Consider the following 19,568-nt stretch of genomic DNA (forward strand, 5'->3'; position numbering starts at 1 on the left):
TACATTTCACAGCTCCAGCTGTGAATATTAGTTTGTAGTATTTCATTTTTCTTGGTGGTGGCTCTGCCACCCAGAACTTGAAAGGTGATTGCTGCTTTATCCTTGAAGGGAAGACAAGGCTATATAGAGGGGACACTCTGTGTGCTTGGTGTGAAGGGGGAGCTGCCATCAGCATAGGCAGCCCTGATGCAAGAAGTGGATGCCTCTGGAGTCAGGAACAAGCATGGTCTCTTTTCTTCATGCTTCATCTGCCTGTTTACCTTCGAGTGGGTTTTTAACCCACCCAGCCCTGTGGATTGGTTCTGCCAAAGGTCCTTGGGTTTGTTGAGGAGCAGGCAGGCAATACACAGGTGTGAAGCATCACCCTCCAGAGACGGATGGATGGTGAATGATGGGATGTGGTTGGTGCTACAGCAGGCATCCTTAGAAGTGCCACATGAATGGGTTTGTGGGGTTGAAGGAAAACAAAATTACAGTATTATCAGTGGTGGAGCTCAAAATTCATGGTTTAGGCTGCTGAAGTCTTGGTTTGGATTTGGCAGCATTGATGTTTTATCTAGGTAACATAAGCACAGTTAAGTCCAGAGAAAATTTCTCTGGCCCTAAGAAATTTTGTTCTCCTGAGACCTCATGAAAAATTTTCATAATTGATGGTTGGGATATGATCTAAGCCTGGAGTGTCAGTGTGACTTTTCCATTCATATTGGTTTACGGATGAAAGAATGTGTGGCGAATACCCAGAGTAATTATGCATGTTTCTAATGTTTCAGCTTGAATAATACCGCCCACCTTCCCAGAGAGGTCAAGTTACTGTTTCAGGCATTGCAGTTAAATAATGTACCGTGTGCCAGAGAGAAACGGTAGACCAACAGCCCTGTAAGTTTTTAATACAGTTTTTTTTCTCTTTCAGGAAATAGTGAAATCAGATCAGGTTTGTGTCACTGGGTAGGTTTTGGATTTACAATCTAATGGACTATTTAAAATATATCTAAATGGGAAAGTACTTGTGGCTTGAAGTGGTGATTTGTTTTTGAACAGCAGTACTTAATGTTGAAGGAGTATTAAAGTGTGTGTGTGTGTGTGTGTGTATGTGCCTGGTCGGTGTCTCTTTATGGTGCACTAATTGTTTGCAAACTGCTGCAGCAACACAGACAGTCCCACACAAGTCAAATTCTGCCTGGCAGAAATGGTGGTGGGACGACAGTTAAATTGCTGGTGATTTTTCATCCATGGTGACCCACAATACCTGCAAGTATGCTGAGATGTTAAAACAGCATTGCATTGTTTCATCTGCATTTCCATTCTGTGCTCTGCCTTCCCTGCCTTTTGCTGGCTGCCCTCGCAAATGGGAGCTTACAGCTTTTCAGACAGAATTGGTTGAGGTTCACATTGCTTAGTGACCTTCATGTTTCATGCACTGTGTGGGTAGATGGAACTTTTGCATGTAGGTGACATTTTTAGCAGTTCGAGAAACATACAGTGACAATCACACTGTGCATACACGTTTTCCACAATCTACTTTGAAAGATTGTTGTTAGACTACAACCTTAATGTCTGTGAGCTGGAGAATGAAAATCTAGCATTTAAGGTTTTGGAGAGGGGCAGTGGTGTTCTGTATGTGGAGAGAGAGAGAGTGTGTATTAATATTATAAGGAGAGACTCACTACTTACTTTTTGGAGGAAAGGACAGGAATATTAGTGGATAAGAGGCTGGACCTGCCCCAGCCACGGGCACTGCCAGCCCAGAGAGCCACACGTGTCCTGGGCTGCATCCAGAGCAGGGTGGGCAGCAGGGCAGGGAGGGGATTCTGCCCCTCTGCTCTGCTCTGCTGAGACCCCACCTGCAGGGCTGCATCAGCTCTGGGCTCCCAGCACAGCAAGGACAGGGAGATGTTGGAGTGAGTCCAGAGGAGGGACACTAAGGTGCTTAGAGGGATGGAGAACCTGTCCTCTGAGGAAAAGCTGAAAGAATTGGGATTGTTCAGCCTGGAAAAGAGAAGGCTTTGGGGTGATGTAATTGCTGCCTTTCAGTATCTGAAGGGAGCCTGCAAGAAAGATGGAGGGGGATTTTTTTACAAGAGCATGTAGCAACAGGATGGGGGTAATGGATTAAAACTGAAAGAATGTAGGTTTGCATTAGATATTAGGAAAAAATTCTTTACTGTCGGGGGTGGGGGTAAGACACTGGAACAGATTGCCCAGAAAAGTTGTGGATGTCCCATCCCTGGAAATGTTCAGGGCCAAGCTGATTAGAGCTTGGAGCAAGCTGGTCTAGTGAAAGGTGTCCCTGTCCATGGCAGGGGGATTGGAACTAGATATCTTTAATGTCCCTTCCAAGCCAAACCATTTTATGACTCCAAAAATACTGCCATTTGTGTATGCTGCCTTTAGTAGAGTTCCTAATCAATGCCATTGCTGAATATGCAAGCCATGCTAAGTTTCAGAAGAGAAGAACATCCTGACCACTACTACCTGTGTCCTACTTCTCCTCCCCTTGTCTTCCTTATGTTAGGACAAGCTGCTTTGTTTCCTAGGGATACTGACAAATGTCTTACCTTGACTGGGTTTGAAGTGTAATTGGGGAAAGCTGTTCTGTTGAGAGCTGGTGGTAGAACTCTGGGGAATAATCTGTCCTTTTCCTTGGAGGCCTTTTGCTGGCTGCATATACTTGGTTATTTAATTTTCCTGGTTATTGAATAGTTGGAAGTGCTTTTTTTGTCTACCATCTCTCATGTAAAATTTCTGGTTTACTCTTTTGTCTGGAGCACAGTGCTCTTGAAGGCATAGGAACATACAGTAGTTATTCTGGATTAGTTTGCTTCACAGGAGGTAAATTCAGAATGATCTTATTTTTAGCTGTTTTTCAAGGAATTGATTCAGAACATCTGATGAAACAGCTGTCATATCTGCTTTTTTTTCTTTTCTGTACAAGGGAAACAGTACTGCCATGACAATGGCCCTGAGTGATTCAGAACTTTTGAGGATCCTTTTCATTGAAGTCTGCTGCAGTGAGGAGTGTGCTACCCAATAGCACTGTGCAGCCTGGGATTCATAAATTCGTGTTTTCAGAGCTTTAGGCTGAAAATATGATGGAGCCTTTTTTTCTCATCTTGGTTCAGTGTCATAACTTCCACAGAGCTATTACCCGGAGTGTGTGGAGAGTGTTGAGGATTATTACCAAACAGTGCTGGATTTTGAACAGTAGTCCACCACAGCCCTTCCAAAATTCCCATCCTTTAGTAATATAAACTTTAGAATATCACTGGGAAGATGGTAATAAGATCAGCTTAAAAATCCTGAAATGCAGCTACGTAACATGCATATGGAAAGCCCAAGCTGCAAAGAAGTGACCTGGTCCAGGGTTTGACTTGGTGCCAGAGGAAGAAGTGAGCTCTATTGTTGATTTTCATTCTGACTCAAAGTCTTAGGATGTTGCCTGTCCCTAATTAAGGGGAGCTTCAGCCTTTAGGCCTAGATATGGAGATGGATACATGAGGGACAGGAATTCCCTAAGATGCAGGTTCTTGGCATGCTTCTAGCTAGCATGACCAGCTGCCTATTGTTAGCTATAGCTGTGTTGCACCTAGGAAAATGTGTAGTGATGACTGACCTTTGGGAATGTTTTCATATTCTGTGAGGATGGGGAAACTGTACAAAGAGGAGTTTTTACAGATATTTGCTTTTCTCACTTGAAATCTAGGAACTAAACATTTTTGGGAGTCATAAAGGTTATTAGTGTTTCAGATCTGCTGCTCCTGGAGATAATATCTATCAATTCTATATCTTTAACTGAATTTTAAAGGGTAAGATATCTAGTGAAATATCTTCTGCCTTTTAAAAGTTTCCAGGCCCTTTTCCCTCCCTTCCTCTCCTTGTCCAGCTGAGATGGGAACAGAGGAGTAAGGAAGTGACTCTCCTCAGGAGCATCATGTGTCTCACCTGGAACAAGGCAAGCAAGATAGTGTTTTATGATCCCTTTCAGTTTCATTCCCCACCTTTGCAGTTCCTTTTCATTGCAAGACAAAAGAAATACCTTCATGCCCTTTCCTAATCTCTGCTTGCCTTCAGGAAGCAAGCACAGATTCATCATGTCTGTTGTTGCTTATCAGCATAATTTATGATATGGTGATGTAAACAAGCAAAGGACACAACTGCATAAGGGATGCAGTACAGGATATAATTGGTGTATGAGGGAAAGTTAAAAAGAGAAGATAGGTAGCTGAGGGTCTTTCCAGTTTTCCTTCTTTCTTGAACCACTTTTTTAGGTAACTTCACATCAGTGCTTCTGTTGTGACACCCTCTTCTCCCTCCACTCCTTGCCTAATGTCAAATATCCCATCTGAACTGGCCTTGTTAAACACATCCTGCTTTGGAGCCATAGAAAATTCACTATGTTTTTAATCTGGACTAATTTGGTAGCTTAGTTTTGCAGTCAGAGAACAAAGAATTATGTCTGCAGGCCCATTGGCATGTGTGGGAAAAAAAATCCTCACAAACAAAACTTGGGTGTGTTAATGACTTTATCTCCTCAGTCACTGGGTGTGAATCCCTGTAAAAGTGAAGTCCAAGACTAGCAGTCTCCCTGCAGGTGGGAGAAAGGAAAATCTTGGGTGAATTCTAGCACAGTCAGTGAGGCTACATCTGTGGCAGCAGCCTTGGCTGCTGTATGTTTTGCTTCTCTCCCCAGTTCTGGTTAAGACTCAGATCTCTGTCTGCCAGCTGAAGCTCTCCATTGCAGTCGTTGTTGCATCATGGTATTTTTTGTCCTGCCAAGCAAAGGGCTCCTCTCAGAAAGCCCGGTGTGAACTCAACAGTTTCTGTAGGGAAGGTTCTGGAGGAGGGAGTGGGACATGTATCTGACCTCTGATTGTCCACGGAATGCTGAGTTAACTTCACCTGACATGGTAGCTAAACCTATTACGATTCAGCACACGTTTGTATGGCTTGCTGGGTTTTGTCACCACCTTGACTAGCCATTGTTGTTTGGAGACTGAGGTGTTCACCTATATTGCCACTTTTACTGTGTACCATTCACAATCAGCCTGTGGGTAAAAAAAAATATTTTGAAGGGGAGAGCCTTTTATTAGGCAGTGTTAAACTCAGATGTACACCGTATGTTTTGACTACATTTGTGGATATTTTTTAAATGGTTTGAGTAGCGCATATGTCTTTTATGGCACCTTTCTATTTTTTCATGAGCTGAAGTATTTGTAAGTGTTAAAACTGCTACTTTAACACCTATTTATCAAATGCAATTTAATTACTCATAAGTGAATTGTTATGCTTTTTGTAGTGTTTTGTTCACCGGTGCTGTATCGGGCAGAATTATTTGAGTATTTGTCCTCTCTGCTGAGAGCATGAAAAGCTCAAGGACTCTTGATACTGTTTAATCAATGTGATTTCTCTGTGTCTCAAGGCAATGCACTCTGTTAGACAGTTGTCCCTGTGCTTTTGCTACAAGAAACAGCTTATGTGCTGAAACCAGTCACCAACTTCTGAACACTGTGGTACAAACCCAAGGTGAAGCTGTCTCCTTGTGCTGTGACCTCTGTGCAGAGCTGACAGACATGTGAGAAGCCAGCCTTGCCTGCCAGCTTCTAGGTGAGCTGGTGTATACCATTTACCTGCAACATGAGCCATCTCACTTAAGTAAATCCTGAATTCATGGGACTGTGTTCTGCAGAAGGTCTGCGTCTGTTGAGAGAGGCCATAAGAACAGGATTGTCTCGAAAATTACTCATTTTAAAATAAATGTTTGTGGGGAGAAGAAAGAGGGGACAGGACTGGATAGGGACTCTTCAGTATCTGAAATTATCTGTTCTGCATGGCAGTACTTCTCTGACCATGGTTTGTTTGTGCCACATGGAATGACCCTTCTGTGTCTTTCCTTCTTTATTGTGGACAGGTAGGAGGCTGTGTTCTGCTGCAGGTTGTATTGTGTATCAGGTGTTCACCTTCCCTGCTGCTCTTTGCTTGTTCAAAAACCAGTTCCTATTGGGACAGGTGCTTTAAGGTACTGCTGGGTACATTATTTGTTATTGAATGTGTTTTAACGATTCAAAAGAGGATCAAAGTCCATTTGAAGTACGTGAAGAGCATGTCTCGGTACCAAGAGGTGGCATCGGGTACAGTAGATAAAGTGTTCTGGCTTTAACCCAGGACTTGTTTTATCTCCAGAAAGTTGAAAACAAAGTCACTTTGGCAACAATTTAACTTCTACCCTGCTAACAGGCACTCGATTACCTGCTACTTGGTGCTTATGAAATGGAGAACATTTGCACTAGTGCTAGAGGATTTCTCCTTGGTCTGTTTTAAATGTGTCTGTTAAAATGTGGCATGAATGCCGCAGCTGTTTGATTGTTGGACAATCACCATTATCATTACACATAGCTACTCTGAGATGCTGACCTGGACCTTTTCTTCTGGAGCCCAGGATCCTGTCTATAGGTATACCCTCTCACATTCCTCCTCTTAGCAGCCGAGGATGCTCAGTAATTGCTTGTCGATTATTTTACTGTTTTTCAAGAATTGGTGCAGTATACAGCTCAATATTGTGTGCTGAAGGTGGTAGATTTCAGTGAAACACACAGCTTCTGAGAGGAAACACCTCTCCATGGAGGGCTCATCTTTGGCGTAAGACTCTTTCATGTGAAAGAGACTGCTTGGCGTGGGAGGCGGGTGTCCAAATGGCAATACATCAACATTGTGAGATTCCCAAGGCAGAGCAGTCATGTTACTGTGGTGCCCTGCCCCGATTAATTAGTGTCTCTGAAGCGGTAATTAGCATGGTGCTTTGTGCCACCCAGACACAGCCTTAGTTATTTCCTTTAGTATTATGAGAACTTATGTCAGTGAAATGTACCAAGGCTGAATAGTGCTTTTGACTACTTAAAGGCCTTCCTGTCCCTTCCTGTTCACCAGGAAATAGTGTCTTCACCACTGAAAATGTTGCATTCTAATTTATTTTTAAAAAATGTCTCCACACTAAGAATGTAACTGCCCCTCTCATGCTACACAGAACATCTCTATCTGACTTAGCAGTGCTTGTTGGACGCAGCATCTGAGGCATATCTCATAAGCAATCTAGGCATGCAGTTGAGGGGGCTGGTGTTTTCTCAGGCCAGCATAAATTCCTCTTTAGATAAGAGAATCAGGCTGCTGTCTGCTGGAGGGAAGTGTGTGCGTTGGAGGAGCATGTGGGCGGAGGTGTTCAACAGTGCTAGGATGGAAAAGGAGAGAAGATGGAATACATGTGTTACCCATCTGGTGACTTGTCAGGCTAGTAAAGTACGCTGTGAGACGTGGAGCTTTTGTTAAAAATCGACACCATGTCTTAGGGACCTTAAGGAATATCTGTTGCATAGCAAGTTTAACTTAAATCTAAAATGCTATGAAGGTTGAAACTTTATGTAAAAATTACAACTTTATCAGCAAATGGACTTCTGTTGTATATTCAATATGTCTGCTTAACTGTTTGACCATGTCTGTTTTCATTTCTGCTTTTCTTTCCTTGTGCTTAATACTCAGTTATGCTAATCACTGAGTAAATTTTCTGGCTGGAAATAAAATGAGATTGCCATTTGTGAGGCAGTTTAGAAGAACAATTACTTTTTTATGTGAGATATATACATCTATTTTGTACAGATTAAAATTTTGCTTAGTGTTGTATATATTATTTTAAATACCCATTGTAACAGAATGTTTTCTGATGTTTGGTGTTTTTATTAATACCTGTTAGGTGTGGCTTGTTCTTCCCTTAAGGGAAAAAATGTACCCATTTTTTCAGTGTACTGTTTTTCGTTTTGGTCATGCTTGGATGTGTAGGAGTCAGATGATTGTGTACACATGCATGCTGTGATTTGTTTGGGGTAAAAAGTGAAACAGAAGCATTCTTTCCATCTGGTGTGGAAAACAGTCAGGTACATGATAAGTCTTAGCTCCTGAAGGATTTCTAACTTTCAATCAGACCTCTTTGACAAAAAGGAAAAATTCCCCAACATTGTTACTAGTTCATCTTGAGGCTCAAGCCTTGTCCTGGTTCTAGCCTTTGGAGTTGAACAGTTACTGTGTTTTTAGGCTGATTTGGAACAGGTGTGGGCATAAACTCTCTTCAGCTAAATTGCACAGAGTGTCTGGTAAGGAGTTTATGCTAGCTGTGGGACAATGGGCAGAATGTGACATCTGTTGGAAAAAATAACTCATGAGAAACACCTGAAGGATCTTGACTCCATGGTATAGGGACACATGGCAGCAGGGGTTTGAAAGACAGGCTTTTGTGTCCTTGAGCAGTGGCCCAGGGTGTATGACTGTGTATAACCATAACTTTGCAGACTGAACATCTGTGAAGGGCTGTACTGCTTTATAGAGAAGTGTAGTGGAGGAGAAGAGCAGTGATTGTGGTACTTCCTATAATCTGTGAATATAGAGCTCCAAGGATGTGATTTGTTTCCTATAATATCAAGTTTCTGTATGCAATTGAAGTCTTTATTATTATGTAAACGGAGATGTTTGTAATTAGCTTAGAATATACCCCCATGGTAAGAAAGGCATTTTTAAGGTGTCATGAATAGGTAACTTGCTGTATAGAACATTCATATGTGGTATTCACTTTTACAGAGGGAGACAAAATTCTTTCTCCCAGGATTTTTCCTGGGAAGGCAGTGAGAAGCTCAGAGAAGAAGAGAAAACGATTCTTATCTCTATTTGCTGTTCCTGTTGTTTGGCACATGTGGAACGTGTAATGGAGATTGTTTACCAAAAGTGATTTGGTTATTGGACATTGGTGAAGGTTTTGTTTCCTTGGCCAGTTGGGCCAAAGCTGTGTCCTGATTTTTCTTTAGTAATAATATTCTTTAGCATAGTATCTTTTTAGTCTGTAGTTTAGTGTAGTATTAGTGTAATATAGTATAGCTTAATAAAGCATTTGCTTATCCTTCTGAAGTCATTGGAGTCAATGCGCATTATTCCCTGGCTGGGGGTTCATCTGTTTCTACTATACTCATGTTTTACACAAATAGCTAAAATTAAAAGTCAATATATTGAGAAAGTGCCAGAAACAGGAGGGGGGGAGAAATTGCTTGGGACTTTTGGATTTCTGTGTTTTTAACAAATGTAGGTGTCCAACCTATTTTCCCCCTCCACTCCTCTGAAGGACATGGACCCTTGTAGTTTCCCTTCAAATGCTACTTTTTATTGAAGTTTGTGAGGATAATTAACCCTAACAAGGCTTTTTAAAGGATTTGTAAACAGTGTAGGATTAGAACAATATCTTTGTCTGTATAGGCACATTGGCCTATGACGTGCTTTCAATGCTAGATTTTTTTATTAATTTATAATAAAAACTCTGTAATTTTTACCTGATATGATTTGCGTGCACTCCATTAAGCCCCCATCTCTATATCTTTACCAACTGGGACAACGGTCACTTATGTTCATACCAATGCTTTAGGGAAGTACTTAACAACTCGGATGATAAGAAATGTCTTTTACCTGAAAATAATCTTTAAAGCTCTCTAGAGTAACCATGCTCTAGCTAAGTTTTTCTGCTGGCCCATCACTCCGTAGCTGTCGGATGTCAAAGCGGCATCCTTGTGCAACTGTGGCACATCAGCACCACCTCAGGGTGCAGCTGTTGGACCGTACTCGTGAGTGGCCCTGAGGCAGGATATCTCAGTGCAAGGAGCCCTGTCCTGTCTGTGTGTGTGTGCCTCTAGTTTTGGGAAGATTGCTCATTTGGAGGATTAAACACACCAAATGGGTCGGAGCTGAAAAACAAGTATCTAAACCTTAGTGGTGGAATATCTCTGCTGAATTGTGGAGGAAGAGAGCTGCCTTGTGTGCTGTAGTGGTGCAGGCCTTAACTCTGCTGCAGCTTCACTCAGTATGGGTTGAGTGCTTGCAAGGTGAGAATTCTGCAAAAAGCCTATCCAGGGGAATGAACCAAGTCCATCTGTAAAATGTTTCTCCTTTTTCTGTAGTTTATATGGTACCTCCATGTGTCTTCCACATACATCAAGATCCTTGCTTATAGTGTGCTAATAAGCTCACATGGGCTCCTGATGCATTTCCCCATTCAAACAAATCCGGGTTATAAACGTTTACTGCTGTGTTTCTGTAACTGGTATGGCTGGTGTATCCTGACATGCCTGGAGCTTTGTTTCTGTGCATTCGCATGGACTGTTGTTTGAACAAAGGTTTAAATTGGGAAGGCAGGGCAGGGTGACACAGCTATTGCAAGATGCATGCTTTCTCACCATGCTGCTGTAGCCAAAATGTGCTTGAGCATTTTACCTTGGAAACAAAAAATAACTTAGCCTTTCATTTTTGTGGTAATTTCTTCATTCTTCAGCAGCATGGCTCTACCAGGCATCAGCAGCTTGAAGCACAAGATATATTGCACAACATATGGACTAATTGGTGCTTTTAATTTCTCTTCTTGTAGGATAACTCTCAGGTTCCCAAATGTGCTGTCAAATGCTGACACATTGAATTAGCTGAATCTGCTGCATTATTTCTGATCTTTAAAAAGACCTAAAGGAAAGTAGAGACTGGCACTTCTGTTACAGTCTTTTAAGGTAAGATGTTATTTCTTTTGCCAGGGCAGAGGGAAGAAGACGGATTCCACAGGCCGTCCTAGTCCCACCTCTTGGTCTCTAATCAACCTATTGTGGTTTAGTCCAATACAGCCACTTGCTCACTCACTTGCTCGCTCTGATGGGGGAGAGAATCAGAAGAGTAAAAGTGAAAAACTTGTGCATTGAGACAAAGACAGTTTAATATGGAAAGTAAAATGCGTGCACAGAAGCAAATCAAAACAAGGAATTAATTCACCACTTCCCATGAACAGGCAGGTGTTCAGCCGTCCCAGGAATGCCAGGCCCCTTCACGCATAAAGATGATTTGGGAAGACAAACGTGATCACTGCAAATGTTCCCTCTTCCTTCTTCATATGCTGAGTGCGATGCCATGTGGTCTGGAATATCACTTTGGTCAGCTGGGGTCATCTGTCCTGGCTGTGTTCCCTCCCAGTTCCTTGTGCACCCCCAGCCTCCTTGTTGGTGATGTGGTATGAGGACCAAAAAAGGCCTTGTCACTATGCATGAACTCAGCAATAACTAAAATGTCCATGTGTTATCAGTCCTGTTACCAGCACAAATCTAAAGCATAGCAATCTAAAGCATAGCTTTAGCATCAGCTATTGTGAGGAAAATGAACTCCACCTTAGTCAAAGTCAGCACAAAACTACATGAATCTGAGGTCTTGTATTGGACCCAGCTAAGCTATAATTTGTTGATTATAAGCCAATTCACTGGCTTCAGTAAGACAAAATCCATGCAATTTCAAGAAACATCCATGAAGAAACAATTTATTTTCTTTTCCTATATCACTAATTCTATGCAAGTGCTATGCAAGCACTCTGAAGTGCTTGTATATCTTTCCATTCACATGCCTTAGTTCTTCTATCCATGTATTAGAATTACTTAGTAGTAGTGGTCTTCAGTCCCTATAGAATGCCATCAGTTCACCACCAGGAAAAACAAGGCTATGAAGCTAAACATGACTGTAGCTAGAAAAGTGACCATTCTGCTTTGACTAGGGCTGCTGCTGTGATCTGTCACTAATTATCCATGTTGTGCATCTTTGGGATTTGTGATTGCATTATCAGCTGCACTGTAGGGCTGCTGCATTTTCTCAGCAGCACAGCAGAGCAGTCACAGAGCAGACTGACAGTCAGTCAGTGCCAGGGTTATGCTGTGCCCAGTGAGCAGTGTGGCCTCTTACCACTGCAGAGTTGTTATGGTGACCAGCAGGACAGGGCTATATAGATTTTTTTTTCCTCTTTTTTGTGCAAAGATCATGTTAAGAGCAACACTAAAGGGGTGGCCTGAATGAAATCTCTAAGAAAGGAAACCTGGATAAGTAAAGGCTGTGTAAAGGCTCTTTGCTACTGACTGCTGCATTGCCTCAGGTTTGACAGTTGCTGTTTGAAGCGGCAGTTGAATTCTATTTTTATTTACACTTAGTGTCACTGCCTGCCCACCTTATTGCATGTACTGTAATATGCTGCAGAGTTGGATGAGAGGTAAGACACACCTAAAACTGAACTTCTCTTTTGAAGAGGAAGGATTTAGTTTCTTGACAGTTGAGATTACCTGGGATGGCTAATTGCTTTTCTTCTGCTAATTTTGCAGCTTTAATCAGAGTGTAAACAAACAGTGGAGACAGCTTGTTTGGCTTTTGAGTGTGGAGAGCTTGTTTCACTTTTGACTGTGGAGTAAATGTGGTGCTTACAGGTGTGGACTTGAATTGCTGCCAGCTTATGGGGCAGGTAAAGGGCTCCTGGATCTAGTGATTCCAAAGACATGAGGACACCAGCTGATTTTCCTCAAATTTTGAAGCTGAGTAAGTGTGGAAAAGCAGATCTCCTGCCATTTTCATTACTCCGTGAACTTCCCATTTAGATGTGGAGGCGTGTGTGTAGCTGGAAACACCCAGACTCCACTGACTCTCTGGCTCTGCTATGTAAAAGCACTTCAGAAAGGGGGCAGAGGGTTCTACAGTAGACAAGCTGCCATGATTGGGAAGCCTGTGTACACTTCCTCTGCAGGTCTCATACCAGCACATTTTGGATTGGCCCTGGGCTCTTGCTCATGAGGCCGTGTCTGTTCCTCCTTGGAGGATGCTGTTCTTCACTTGGGTGTACCTGGGCTCTTGCTCTTCTGGAGATTATTCTTTTACCAGGAAAAGATTAGTGGATTTTATCTTTGCTGGTGGCAAAAAAGTGTTTTGATACAGCAGGAGAAATGCTTAGAACAGGCAAAATAAAAGAACTTTACTGTTGCTGTGACTAGACTGGTTGCAGTTCCTGTGTGGCTGTGTGCTGCAGCCATGTCCTGGCTGTAGAAGTGGACACCCTCAACCAAGCATGGGCTTCTAAATGAAGGAAATGTGTACATATATGCCCAGAGGGGCTCTCAGGTTGCCTTTTCAGACCCCCAGCCCTGCCAGTGCACTGCAGCAGATGTCAGTAACATAGTGCGTCGTGGGTGGCCCTGCAAGGTACAGGGTGGGAATTCAGAGGAGGATGCTCTAGGGAAACACATGCAGAGAGAGAGGAAGAGAGTGCAGAAAGGCTGGAAAATCCAGAGCAGACTTGTAGGGGCTCTCAGGGAGCTGACAATAGGGATGATTGCTGACTGCCTCAGAAAGCACAGGAGCACTGAGAAGAGTCCACTTCTCAGGGACTTGTCACAAAGCTGTGGGTATGGAGAGGAGGAGGATGAAGATATTCCTTTTCAGGCACTCTGAGTTTAGGTACCCTCCAAGTTACATACATCCACACATTTATATGTGTCTTTGCTTGTCCCTACATGGAGTGGCATGGTGAGCTGTCCTGCTGCATCAGTAGCTCTGGACACGTACAGAGGGCAGGGGAGCGCAGGCATTACTGGCAGTAGCCATCAGCACAGAGATGTGCTGCCAATTAAATGTTAGTACACCAGGTAGGGTTAGTAATTTAGCAAGTCTTGGGAGAAGTGGGTTTAATTTATTTCCTCAAAGCAGAGTATTAGAAAACTGGGTGTGGTATGATGGCATGTAACACATTTCATTGTGCTCAAGGCATTTTGCATTTGTACAGATACTGATACCTTGAAATACTAATGTGAACACCTCAGTGATTTTTGCCTGTGTGTTACAAAGCCAGCATCTCACTGGTGTGATACATTCCATGGAGAGGGCCCAAAAGCATTTTCTCTGTTTCTGAACTTCAGTGAATGGTGATCCCTGTGGAGGTGATTAAAGCACTGCACTTCTAATTGGATCACAGACTTTGGCAATGTGAGATGAGCAACAGACTTATTAAAATTAATTTCCATATATAAAACCATGGTTGCTTCATTGGGATTGCCTTGGGTTTCTCAAAGCTGTGTCCTGTAGCCTTAATTTAGCTTTGATTTTAGTAAATAGAAAGGATTTATTGCAATATCATCAGACTTAAAGCATTTTCACTTTTCACAGAAGAAACTCAGCCTATTTAAGAGGGAAAAAAATTTGAAACAGCAACCAACCTTATGAACAAAGTCTTGCACTTCTGACAGATGAAAATACAGACTGGTTGAAATACAAACGCTCAACAATCACCTTGCTTAGCTGATCCTCAAACTGTAGCTTTTTTACACTTCTAGTTATCTTCTGTTTATATTATCTAATTCTTTTTATCTGGCCTTTCTGAGTTTTCTGTGCTTGTTGGACCAGTTAAATTGGAGTTTTGCACACTGATTAGTTGGCTTCAGGGGTCCCTGATATACTTTCATGTACAAGGAGGATCTGATTTTTGAGAAAATATGTGTTTTGTAAGTGCACTTAAGCTTTGCTCAAATCCAAATACCACTGAAGAGTTGATATTCTTCTCTCAACCAGGTATTTGACCAGGTATTTCCACTTGACTGATGTAAAACAGTTGTAGCTTAAGCTGTGGCTGTTTCATCCTTCCTCACCTTATTTGTGGTTGTGCTTAAATATGCCACAAGGCCATCAAGCTGCCCAGCCATGCTGTGTTACAGCTTCCACCTTCCCACATTGTACAGAAGGAATTTTCCAAGTCATCTTGTCATGCCACTTGCCAGAGACCTGGAGGGTCCCACGTAGAGTGGTGCTCTGGGTATGAAAAGGTTGTCACAGTGTCATCTCGTGCTTGCCAGTTTCCAGAGGGAAGCCAGCTGTGCAACCTGACTGTAAAAGAAACAGCAGTAGAAGTCTACAGTGTGACCCAAGCCCCCTCCTGGTGGTCTGCCATCCCTCTGGTGGCAGGTCGCACCTGACTCCATGTCTGCAGCCAAGCTGAGGAGGCTCAGGTGGAGGCCCCCTGCACACTGGTCACTGCCAGAGCAGAGTCCAGGTGAAACTGGGATGTGCAGGTCGTGTGTCTGCGTCCTGCACTTCTGGTGGCCAGCATATGTGCTCCACGTTCCTTGATGCTTTCTTGCTTTTCAGGCATTCAGGTGCTGGGACCACTGGTTGGAAGTGATGCTACTGACCAAGAGCAGCCAACGTGTGCCATACTATATTTTTGTGAATTTGGTCTGTGGAAGGGACCCCACTCCTCAATTTTATGGGCACAATAAATGCTGAGCTATTTAAGTACAGCAACTAGTTCTTTATATTGATGAAAGGTTTGTGTTCTTTTTTTATTTATGAGACTTGTGAAAGATTAAAAAAATTAAGTCTGTTAATCTTTGGAACATTAAAACGTTAAACATTAAAAAAAATCCCACCAAAACATCTTTGGGTTTTAGTTCTTTTGCCATCAGAACCTGACGCCAATTCAGCAACTCTCAGGATTTTCTGAGAATGACAAGTCAGTTACTACTATAGAAAGTAAATTCTCTTGTTTCGTGTTTTAATCTTAAAAAGTTTTGAGCTGTTACCTATATATTTTTTATTTGCCCTTTTGCTGTTTCTCTACATGTGAGGAGGCACAAGAGTAACTCATCTTTCTTTCTGGTAAAGGTTCTTCTATTTTTTCAAAGGAGATGCTCTGTCCACTAGGAACTGTCTCAGCATGCTAATAAAACTCACTTTATGCCTTTAAAATGTTTATTCAAAGTGGCCTGGCTGGCTCACAGTAGCTGTGTGGGTGGACTGTCCTTGAATTTTGTCAACTTAATTTAGTACTGCACAATACCCAGTGATGGAAAACAGCTATAAATTGTCTGTGCACAGCCATGCATTATTGATAAAGGGTAGAATAAGCTCTACAATTTCTTTATTTGATGTTGTTAGTGCAACAACTGGCTGATTTGTTAAGACTTTTCCCCCTCCTATTGGCAGTAAAATATCTCTTCATTTTGAACTCTGAGTTTTCTGAATTTTGATTTGTTGGGGGTTTAAAACTTGCTTTGTCTCCAATGTTACTAAATGTAATGGAAATATTTTCACAGAATAGAAACAAACTTAAGTTCAGGGGGAGCTAAGCAAACAGTAAGTTTGACTCCATGCTGAAGACAAGACTCTCCTAATTATCTCAAATATGTAGAAATAGAAAATGGATCGTAAAGTCTCACAGTACATTTAGAAGAAAAACGCTTTAATATACTTCATTTGGCACATGCTTAGAGAAAATGCTTTACAGTGAACTTGGTGTGCTTTGCAATTTCAGTGTTCCTTCAAAGTTTATGAAAAAATCTCATGCCTTAAATCTGTCATGCCTTTTCTCCTGTTGACACTTATGATGAGTAGAGACTCTACTGAATATAATTTGCATATAGAACTATGCTGTAAACTAAACAGTTCTTTCCCTGTAGTTGAACGAAGGTACAATGAACTGCTGAAAACTGGAAATTAATAAATACGTAAGTAAAAAAAAAAGAAACAAAAAACCCCAAAAACTCGCCAGCAAAACTATGAGGCACTTAGTCTTTCCAACAGATGTCCAGCATTGAAACTTCTTTTTAAGCTATAATTTTTGGAAGAGTAGCTTCCCAGAGGTTGTTATTGTACTACTGCCAAGGGAATGTACAATTTGTGCCAAGGAAATATTGTATTAGAATTATGGAATTTTATTTCCCTCTTTAATGTTTGTAGATAGATATCCTTTGGTAGAAGCATTCCAGACCCCAACAGATTTTTACTTTTTTTTTTTTTGTCTTTATAAAAGTCAGGGTAAGGAATTCACATGTTATACTGATGTTATAATGGTTCCTTTTATTCTATGGGGAATTGGTGTGTATTAGTTTAACTTCCCATATATTTGCAGTGTTTTAAGGTTAGAAGTCATTAAGTAATGAAGTAATTAAACTGTTGGTATCATTGCAGTCAGAAGGCAGGAAAAACCATTGGTAAAAGGACTAACATGGCTGACAGAGGCTTGCTGGAGATTTACATTGAGAATGAGTCATTCTTCAAAACTTTTTCATTTTCTGATGGAAATTGTGGAGTAAATCAAATACAGTGGCTATGAGTGATTAAAATGCAAAACTTATGAATTCTTAGTGACTTTGTAAATCTGAGTCCTTTACTGTTAATATAAAATAATTTATCTTAAGGCAGTCTTGAAGCTGTGATTTTTTTAAATGAAAGCTTCAACTCTTGAAGAAGGTTATTTTTATATTCAACATCATTAATTACGTGGATTGCATAGAAAGCTGTTGTGGAAGAGACACGGGAGATTTTTTTCCGTAGGTCGTCTGGTAGATCTGTGGTAATTCACTTGATAAATCAAAGTGGCAAATTTTACGGTAGTCTAAATACTTACAATTCAGATGTTACACAGTCATCTAAAATTTTCTGTGCTGGTTGAAGAGGATACCTCTGGTTTGATCCTGCAGAAAATACAAACAGTGGACATTGACTTGCCTGTGATTTTGATTTTGGAGCAACTGCGCAGCTGTATTTTTTTTAGAGAAGGGCAGGTTTCAGCCATGTTAATACGATTCTGTTCATACCGTTTGGGAGTGTGAGTGTGTGTGTAATTTCTTCTGGAAACAAGTATACTTTGGTAGTGCAATGCAGTTTTGAAAATCCTTTGTTCCTGTTGTTTCTTTAAAAGAGCATCTTTCACTGGCACTGTTAGAAGCCACTGTAATGAAAACTGTAAGATGAGAAAATACTCCAGAGTACAATAGGATTGGATTCTCCTCCATATCTGCACACTCTGTCCAGGCAGTGCATGGATGGTGTTGTTCAGACCTCTTCATTTGCCCCCACCCGGAAGTCAGTCAGTTGTCTGACAAACACAAAAGTAGTTTAATACAATTTGACATTTATTTTCTTCATACTACTAACAAAATATGCCTTGGTCCAGTCAGGGTGAGTGATTTTGGAAAGTTGCCTAGATTAGAAATGTACTGTGCAAGTGATCTGAGTGTTGCTTGCCACCATCCAAAATCCGTGACCCTTGGGAGGACCATTGTGGAGGAAGGTGGGATGGATGAGGCTGTAAGAAATCAACTTCACATGACTGATCTCTGCAGGCCATGCTCAAAATACAGGGACAGATGATGCAGGAATGGTGTGATGCAAAAGGACCTGAAAGTAGTTGATTTAAAAACAAGTAAATAAAATATAAAAAGGTCAGTTTTTCTAAGGGAAACCAGAGACTTTTCCTAGCAGTCAGAAACGAAAAGATGGTAGGGGAAGAGTGAGGCCAGTGACTTGTGAAGAAAAGTTTTCTTAAAACCTCCTGTTACTTTTAATGTGGTATTTCCCATTCCTTTTCAAATGCGTTGAAAAAGGATGTTATTTTATTTTTTTTTTCTTTCCAGTATAGGAATTAACAGGGGTGGGGTGGAATCCTTCACCCTAAAATATTTTCTTTTTGAAAGCATAGGGTAGGAGAGTAAAACAAGTGTAGCTGCATCTGTCCCCACCAAAAGCCAAATTTTGTCTCTGACAAGTTGCATTATGCCCTATTATAGGGGAAAGAAAACTGCTTTCCTTTCTCTTGGTACAAAAAATGTATTAAGCTTGTTTGGGTGGGATAAACTTCAGAGGGCTCTTCCAGGTTTAATTAGTAGTACAAAACCTGTGTTGGTTCTAACACGGGGATGTTGTGCTTCCGTTTACCTTAACCAGCCAGGCTGCAGTACAACACTTGTTCTGTGAATCACAGAACAGTCATCATTGTGGACAAAATCTCTTTTCTCCTTTTTGTTGTTACACTATATTGTCCTCCAGTAATTTGAAAGAGATGGGGAGTACGCTGAATTACCCTGATTCTGTCAAGTTACTGTGTCAACTGTGCAGTTATCTGCTCTGAGAGGTTCTGCACTGGCAGAAACTGATTCTTACTGAATTTGCCGTGAACTTTCAGCTGTAAAAGAAATTAATTCTCTGCAAAATATGCTTTAAGTGGTGCTATGTCCTTGCCTAATGTCTGTAACCCTGATGATTAATAACATTTTGTCCTTCTAGAAGACTCTATTAATGATCTTTCCACAGTGAACTTGATGACACCCTCTTTGCAAAATGCAGAGCACTTTTTAACCCTTCTTCTCCCAACCACCATTTTGGCTGGTAATGTTCATGCAGTTTCCATGCAATGTGGTGGTCATAGCATGTAACTCCTCTACTATGTGTACAGAACACAGAGCTGTAGGTTGCTCTTGTGTTTTCCTCCTGTTCCCCTTTTCCTCCTCCCTTTTGTGCTGCTCTTAATAAGCTGCTAGAGGATGACAGCACAGATTTTCCCAGTATATATCAAAACAAACACACCTAAGCTGGATGCAGTAAAAGCAAAACATTGTTAGATACGGCAGAAGAATTGCTAGGTAGGGGAAAACTGAGTTATGTTATTGGGAAAATGATTGCACCCCTGGCTAATTACAAAATAATTGAATGAGTGGTTATGTGTTGCCTCACTGCAAACTTTTAAGTATCTGAAACATGATCTGTTTTTTTTTAGTGCTGAAATTTGCTATGAAATAGAAAATCGAGTAAATAAAGTTTGGATCCAGCATGATCCTCAACTGTTCTTGAAGGTTCCTCAGCCTTCCTCCTTCTGGTTTAACTTGGGATATTCTTGTGCACCTGGAAAACTGAGCTATAAAAGCAGTTTTGTTTCTGTTGTT

At 41.4% G+C, this 19,568-nt stretch overlaps 1 protein-coding gene across 3 annotated transcripts in view; it reads left to right on the forward strand.

The window, feature by feature from the left end:
- Positions 1–19,568, forward strand: part of KANK1 (KN motif and ankyrin repeat domains 1) — a 129,672-nt gene that overhangs the window by 22,165 nt on the left and 87,939 nt on the right. For all 3 annotated transcript variants that reach the window (XM_063181142.1, XM_063181144.1, XM_063181143.1), the window contains one exon: positions 10,442–10,574. The gene's annotated coding sequence lies outside the window, so the exon portion shown is untranslated. The remainder of the gene's footprint in view (positions 1–10,441; positions 10,575–19,568) is intronic.

This window comes from Melospiza melodia, chromosome Z, assembly GCF_035770615.1.
Source record: "Melospiza melodia melodia isolate bMelMel2 chromosome Z, bMelMel2.pri, whole genome shotgun sequence".
Lineage (NCBI taxonomy): Eukaryota > Metazoa > Chordata > Aves > Passeriformes > Passerellidae > Melospiza > Melospiza melodia.